At 43.9% G+C, this 6,000-nt stretch overlaps 1 protein-coding gene across 3 annotated transcripts in view; it reads right to left on the minus strand.

Annotated features, from left to right (window-relative positions):
• The window catches only part of sfl (N-deacetylase and N-sulfotransferase sfl), an 85,791-nt gene extending 84,325 nt beyond the window's left edge, over positions 1-1,466 (minus strand). For all 3 annotated transcript variants that reach the window (XM_055063564.2, XM_050196192.3, XM_055063565.2), the window contains exon 1: positions 1,327-1,466. The gene's annotated coding sequence lies outside the window, so the exon portion shown is untranslated. The remainder of the gene's footprint in view (positions 1-1,326) is intronic.
• Positions 1,467-6,000: the final 4,534 nt, after the last annotated feature.

Raw genomic sequence — 6,000 nt, forward strand, 5'->3', positions numbered from 1 at the left:
ACCAGACTGAAGCACTCTAGCAGTTATAAACGTGCTGTACCCGATTATGCCTTAACTGGCTTACTTGGCGAGTACAAACCCTATAACACAGCTCAGCATATAGAAGAAAGAAGCAGTCACATCTACACAATGGATAAATCTGCTTCTGCATGCTGAAACTCGCGAGAAATACCTGTGCCCCTTGGTAGTCTACACAACACAGGTCAACATTTTATACACCTCACAGTTTTATCTTGGATCAAAGACATCAAATAACAAGACGTGTATAGATCTAACACACATAAATAATATTTGTGAGGAATGGACCACGTCTATTTCCAACAAGAATAAGTGAACACGATCAAGTGTGTTAGTTGTACACATAGCTTTCGGGGTGCGGTTTTGTACTTATGCAGGCCCACAACAAGCCATTTTGCTTTACTATTAAAACTACCATACATTAACTACAAAAGGCAGATACACCCAACTACAACCATGCGACAGGAATTTGCTCCAAATGCACGCCCTGAACCTCTACAGACAAACGAAGCGGTGCGAAAGCAAATAACGCAGTGATAAGCCGCCTACTGTTAGACGCAGGCAACCACGCAAGTCGCCTAGAAAAGAATAAAGAACAGAATGACACGACCGGCCAATTGCCGTCTCATTCTGTTGGGTACATCTCAAGAAGGCAAGCACAGTTTACGATGGCAGGGTAGGATTGCAGGCACGGGGCACACACAACTACAGAGTTTTTCGGAAGGTCTACGACTATGCGAGACCAGTACCTACAATCTGGTTGCGCTCAAGCGAACGTGACGCGCACCGACGCTGTCGCACTTTATTCAAAGCAACAGCCAATGCTAGTAGTGCGAGGTTCTCGGACATCCGCAAGTATCTGCAAGAAACATCCAGCGCGCGCGGAGAAAGCACCGTAATAACGCCGAGACGCTCTTGATTATTCCTTTGGATGCAGACCAAAACCACCAGCAGCGGAGTGAAGTGCCACAGATGGCACACGCCCTTGGACACGTACCCATCTTCACGAACCAATCTACCGTCACATACAATCTACCGACATATCTGCCGTCACCATTCTGCAATATCTGCAAGCCAGGAGCACGAACGATATCGGTCGGGAAACCTTGGTGTAAAAGAAATACTAACGGTTTGTTTTGAACTGGTCGTGTCCAGCAGCTAAATTTGTGACCGACCATTATTACGCATTACTTGCGAAAAGAAAAAACGGGTGTTATGAATGAGATACGTGGATGCGCTCCCGAAAAATATAACTTAGGCTTAAATGCCTGCATCCGAACGGGAGTAACAAATGTGAAAGAGGCTCACATGATAGCGGTAACGGCGATTTCACATTTCAGCAGCTGCTTTCACTCACAACTCTGCATTTGCAGCCAAACAAGATAGCCACGCAAAGCAAAAGTGAACGAGTAAGTGAACGAGCAACCGCAGACACATTCGTCACAAGCGTCACTGCGGTATCAACAGTGTTGCCAAGATCTTAACGAAAAACCGCTGTAGAGACAAGAAAACTGAGGCAAAATGCGATTGGTGCATTAGTTTTGGAGGGAATTTCAAACGGTGTCCGGCTGGTAAGTGTACGGACGGACGGCAAAAACTTTAATGGGAAAATTACCTGCGAGGTTGCCAGCCCGGCACTACACGACCGGCCAATTGCCGTCTCATTCTGTTGGATACATCTCAAGAAGACAAGCACAGTTTACGATGGCACGGTAGGATTGCGAGGTTGCAACCTCCAGATGATTTTCGATTGCCTCCACCGCCCCTTGAAGTCTCCATATCGCCCTCGCTTGCGTCCTTCGTGGTGCAAATCGTAATGTCGTCGGCATAAACGGTGTGATTAATGCCTTCTATTCGCTCCAGTTTTTCCGATGGTCCGATCATGACGAGGTTGAAGAGCAGGCACGTATACGCACCCGGGCATTATGTGCGGTGACGCATAGCCTTTCCACCGCTGCCCGGGCCCGCTGGATAGCCCATAATTGGTCGTGTAGTTCCGAGCTAGTCAGAGCGCTTAGCCATCGCTCCTCGAGAAGGTTCGGTTCTATCTTGTCCTCTACATATAGTGATCTGATCTGTGTGCACTTCCGTAAGATGTGTGCCATGTCTGCTTGTTCGTGCTTGCACAGCTTGCAGCTCGCGTCTGGGTATTGTGTTGAATTTATTCTGTTTAAGTGTACTGGGCTTCGGAACGTTCTGGTTTGCAACCTTCTCCAATCTGTTTATTGAGACCTGTCGAATTGTTTGTGGGGTTGTGGGTCTAGTACACTATAGTTGTGGGTATGCTTCTCTTTGTTTCGTGTAGTGTGTCAGTATGTCGTGGTACGTGACCAGTCTGTTGTTGTTGTTGTAGCCTGTGGTGCGTGTGGCTCCTACCCACGATGGGGGATTGGCCAAGAAATTGGTGGATTATTCGAAATTATTATGGAGCATAAATTTCCTAATAGCTATTGAAATAGCATTGAATAGCGCAGAATTACCTGTTAAATAAGACCAGGAAGGTCATATTGAATGAGTAATAATTAATTTAAAAGTAAAACAAAAAGAAAGGAATATAGCAGGGCATTCCTTTAGATTCCGTAAGGAATGTTCGGACAGCGAAGCATGCATCCCTGTGGCTGAATCCCAAAGTGGACGCTCCGAACGAAATAATTGCAGGTTCTGTCAAGTCCAGGCCAATTCTTCGAAAAGGTATTTCCAACCATCTTTTTCTCACCGCAGTAAAGAGGCGACAAGATAGAAGAAAGTGGTGTATCATCTCTTCCTCATTACAAAAAGAACAGAGGGGGAGGGAACCAAACCCGACCTGTGTAAATAGAAATTCAGCGAGGGTATGCGGCAGCGTAATTTGGTGAGGCAGACCTCAAGCATCTTTGTGTCACAGGATTCGCTATGCCAGGGAAATGCCAGGTGCTTATACTCTGTAGAAGCAGTCAAATGTGGGTTTGATAAGGCTAATCTTATTGATCGCATCCGAAATCTTGCCGCCGTGATCTGTGCTGTCACTGGTAGGATAGGAAGAACAGGGCCGGATAGTGATGCATTTGCCAGTGAATCAGCAGTTTCATTAAAAAACAAACCTTTATGCCCTGGCACCCAAATCAAATGAACACATTGCACATGGGCTGGGACTAGTAAGTGGAAGAGTTTTAGCATGGGTGACTCATTAGCAGCGGTAAGGCAAGAGCATACAGAAAGGGAGTCAGTCAGAATTGCAGCCGCTGTAATCATTGGGTCTAATTTACGTAAAGCTAGGATTACTGCTAACAACTCGGCCAGAAAAATAGGCACAAAATCAGGCAACCTTAAAGAAAAAGACCAGTCGAGTGCAGGACAAAATATTTCAATGCCAGCTTTTTCCTCGCACTGTGAGGCATCTGTTGCAATGATAACGTTTGTTTCTAGGGTGCTTAGGTGGTCTTGCAACACTGCGTTTAAAATGCCGTAAGGGAGTAGTTTAGCGTGGTTTGGGAAAATGTCATCGAACCTGATCTCTGGGTAATTTGAATGCGTATTATCATGAAGCACTTCGCGAATTTGCACATTTAGTGGTTCAAGTAATGTTTGCACAAATATAATCTGTGGTCTATGAAATCTGGGCCAATGAATAGGAAAAAATAATTCTGGGTCAGAGAGGAAAATAATTTGAAGGCGGTTTAATGGGGATTCATACAGCCTTAAGAAAGTCTGAACAGAAGGTGAAATCGGCATAATATGGGTGGGATTCTTGCCTCCAGATATAATACGGCATTCGAAACGTATTTTGGGAGGCCTAAGCACAGACGTAGCGCCTCTCGTTCCAACAAAACTAGCGGCCGAAGCTTGTATGCTGGAACACCTGAGAATAATACGCATACAAATTCTAACACCGGACGAACATACATCTTATATACCATCAAGAGGGATTTTCTTCGCATACCTGTTCTTCGGTTGCTCAACTTGCGCAATATGCCCATTGAACGAGCTCCTTCTGTCGCAATATATTCAATATGCGGCCGCCAGTTGAGATTTCCGTTGTAAATACCTCCAAGGTATTTTAGTGACTCTACTTGTGGGATATCTTCGAGATGATAGTTAAGCGATATGTATACTGGGTCTTTAACGGGAAAAACAAGGATAGCACACTTATTAGCATTCAGGTTTAATTGTAAGCTATCCAGCCAGCCTTCCAGTTCCCTTAGATACGACTGCAGTATTTCGTAAAGAGAGTATATGTCGCTAGCCATACCAAAAAAAGGCAATGTCATCAGCATAAACGTATGTACTGACACCTGGGTGAACGGGGATTCTGCTCAGTAAAATATTAAATAATACTGGTGAAAGTACCGATCCCTGAGGCACACCTCTTGTTTGCTTATATTTACTGGAAGAATAGCCGCTTCGAAAGCAATAGAACTCCCTGTCTTTTAAAAATTCATGCACCCATGCTGCAATATAGCCTGGAAAGCAATGGCTCTGTAACCGATTCGTTAAAATTGTATGTTCAATGCTGTCATAGGCTTTACATATATCTAAGGTAACTAGAGCCGCGCATTGTTTTTTCTGTCTGGCGATGTTAATGCGACTTTCAAGGTCTACGTGCGCGTGCCATATTGAATAGCCAGATCGAAATCCAATTTGACACGGACTCAACAATCGATTGTCGTCAATAAACTCTATTATATGTCCGAGAAGCACTCTTTCAATAAGTTTCCCTATGTTTGATGTCAACGCAATTGGTCTGATGTTGTCGATAGTATACCCTACCCCTTGTTTTTTAAGTAACGGAATAATTTTGGCGATCTTCCATTCTTGTGGAATCCATGCGTTACTAACAGAGTAGTTTAGCAACTTCAGAAGCTCACGTGGAGCTTCTTGAAAGAAAATCTTTAACATTGCATTTGTTATGCCGTCCGGGCCAGGCGCTGTAATTGGCAACTGTAACATAACCTTTGCTACTTCCGAATGGGATATCACCTTGTAGCCCGAGAATGCAGGAGAAAAAACAGAAGTTTGAAGGCGCGTTGCGAACCGGCTCTCCAGTCCTTTAGCCAGTAGTTCTAAGGACTCCTACATTTCCTGTGTGGTATAGACGCTTGAGTCTTCATTAATGCTCATTGGGAGTTTGTTTCTAAAACGAAGGTAATTAAATAAAGCACGTTTGTTTTTGGATTTGGATAGATAATCAAAATGGTTTTTATCGTACTCATCTTTTGCATGTTTAATAGTACGTTTGAAGGTTGCCGAACTAAATTGATAATCTTTCCAATTTTGTGGGCTCTGATTATGTAGAAGTTTTTTCCAAGCAGCTTTCCTTCTATAAACTCGTGTGCACTCGCTGTTCCAACAAGGACTAGAGATGGGGAACGCTTAGCTGTCTGAATTACAAATTCAGACTTTTATCGGGACGTCTGTAACGCTGAACAATAGTCTGCATAAACGGTGTGATTAATGCCTTCTATTCGCTCCAGTTTTTCCGATAGTCCGATCATGACGAGGTTGAAAAGCAGGCACGTACGCAGGATTTTTTTTCGGGAAGGAGGGGGGGGCCGATTCTAGGTAACTTTTCTATGCAAATGAGGGGGAGGGTAGCTTTACTAGTACAAATGTGAATAATCCCACCATTCGCCATAAATACCAGTAAAGACGCAAAAGAGAATTGAAATAACGTGTATCCACAGGTACGCCTGTGAGATACACCTCTTCTTTACTTGGCAAACAGCGAACCACATCAATGGACTCGCGCATGAAAGATGGACAGGAAGAACCTTGCCAATAACAAGTTAACAAGTTAACAAGAGCGAAAGTGCAAAATAAAGATTTCTAGTAGCGTTTTTTGAATTAGCTCCGAAAGAATTACAGAGAAATGAATATTTTTGCAACAATCACAGTTCTTTTGGATCTCTCGTTTACTGCTCTACCAAGTGCCAAAATCTACTCGTGTTGTTATTTGGGAAGTTATGTAACGATACGTGGTCACGAGTCCCGTAAAACCGCGTAGAG

Source organism: Dermacentor andersoni, chromosome 1, assembly GCF_023375885.2.
Source record: "Dermacentor andersoni chromosome 1, qqDerAnde1_hic_scaffold, whole genome shotgun sequence".
NCBI lineage: Eukaryota > Metazoa > Arthropoda > Arachnida > Ixodida > Ixodidae > Dermacentor > Dermacentor andersoni.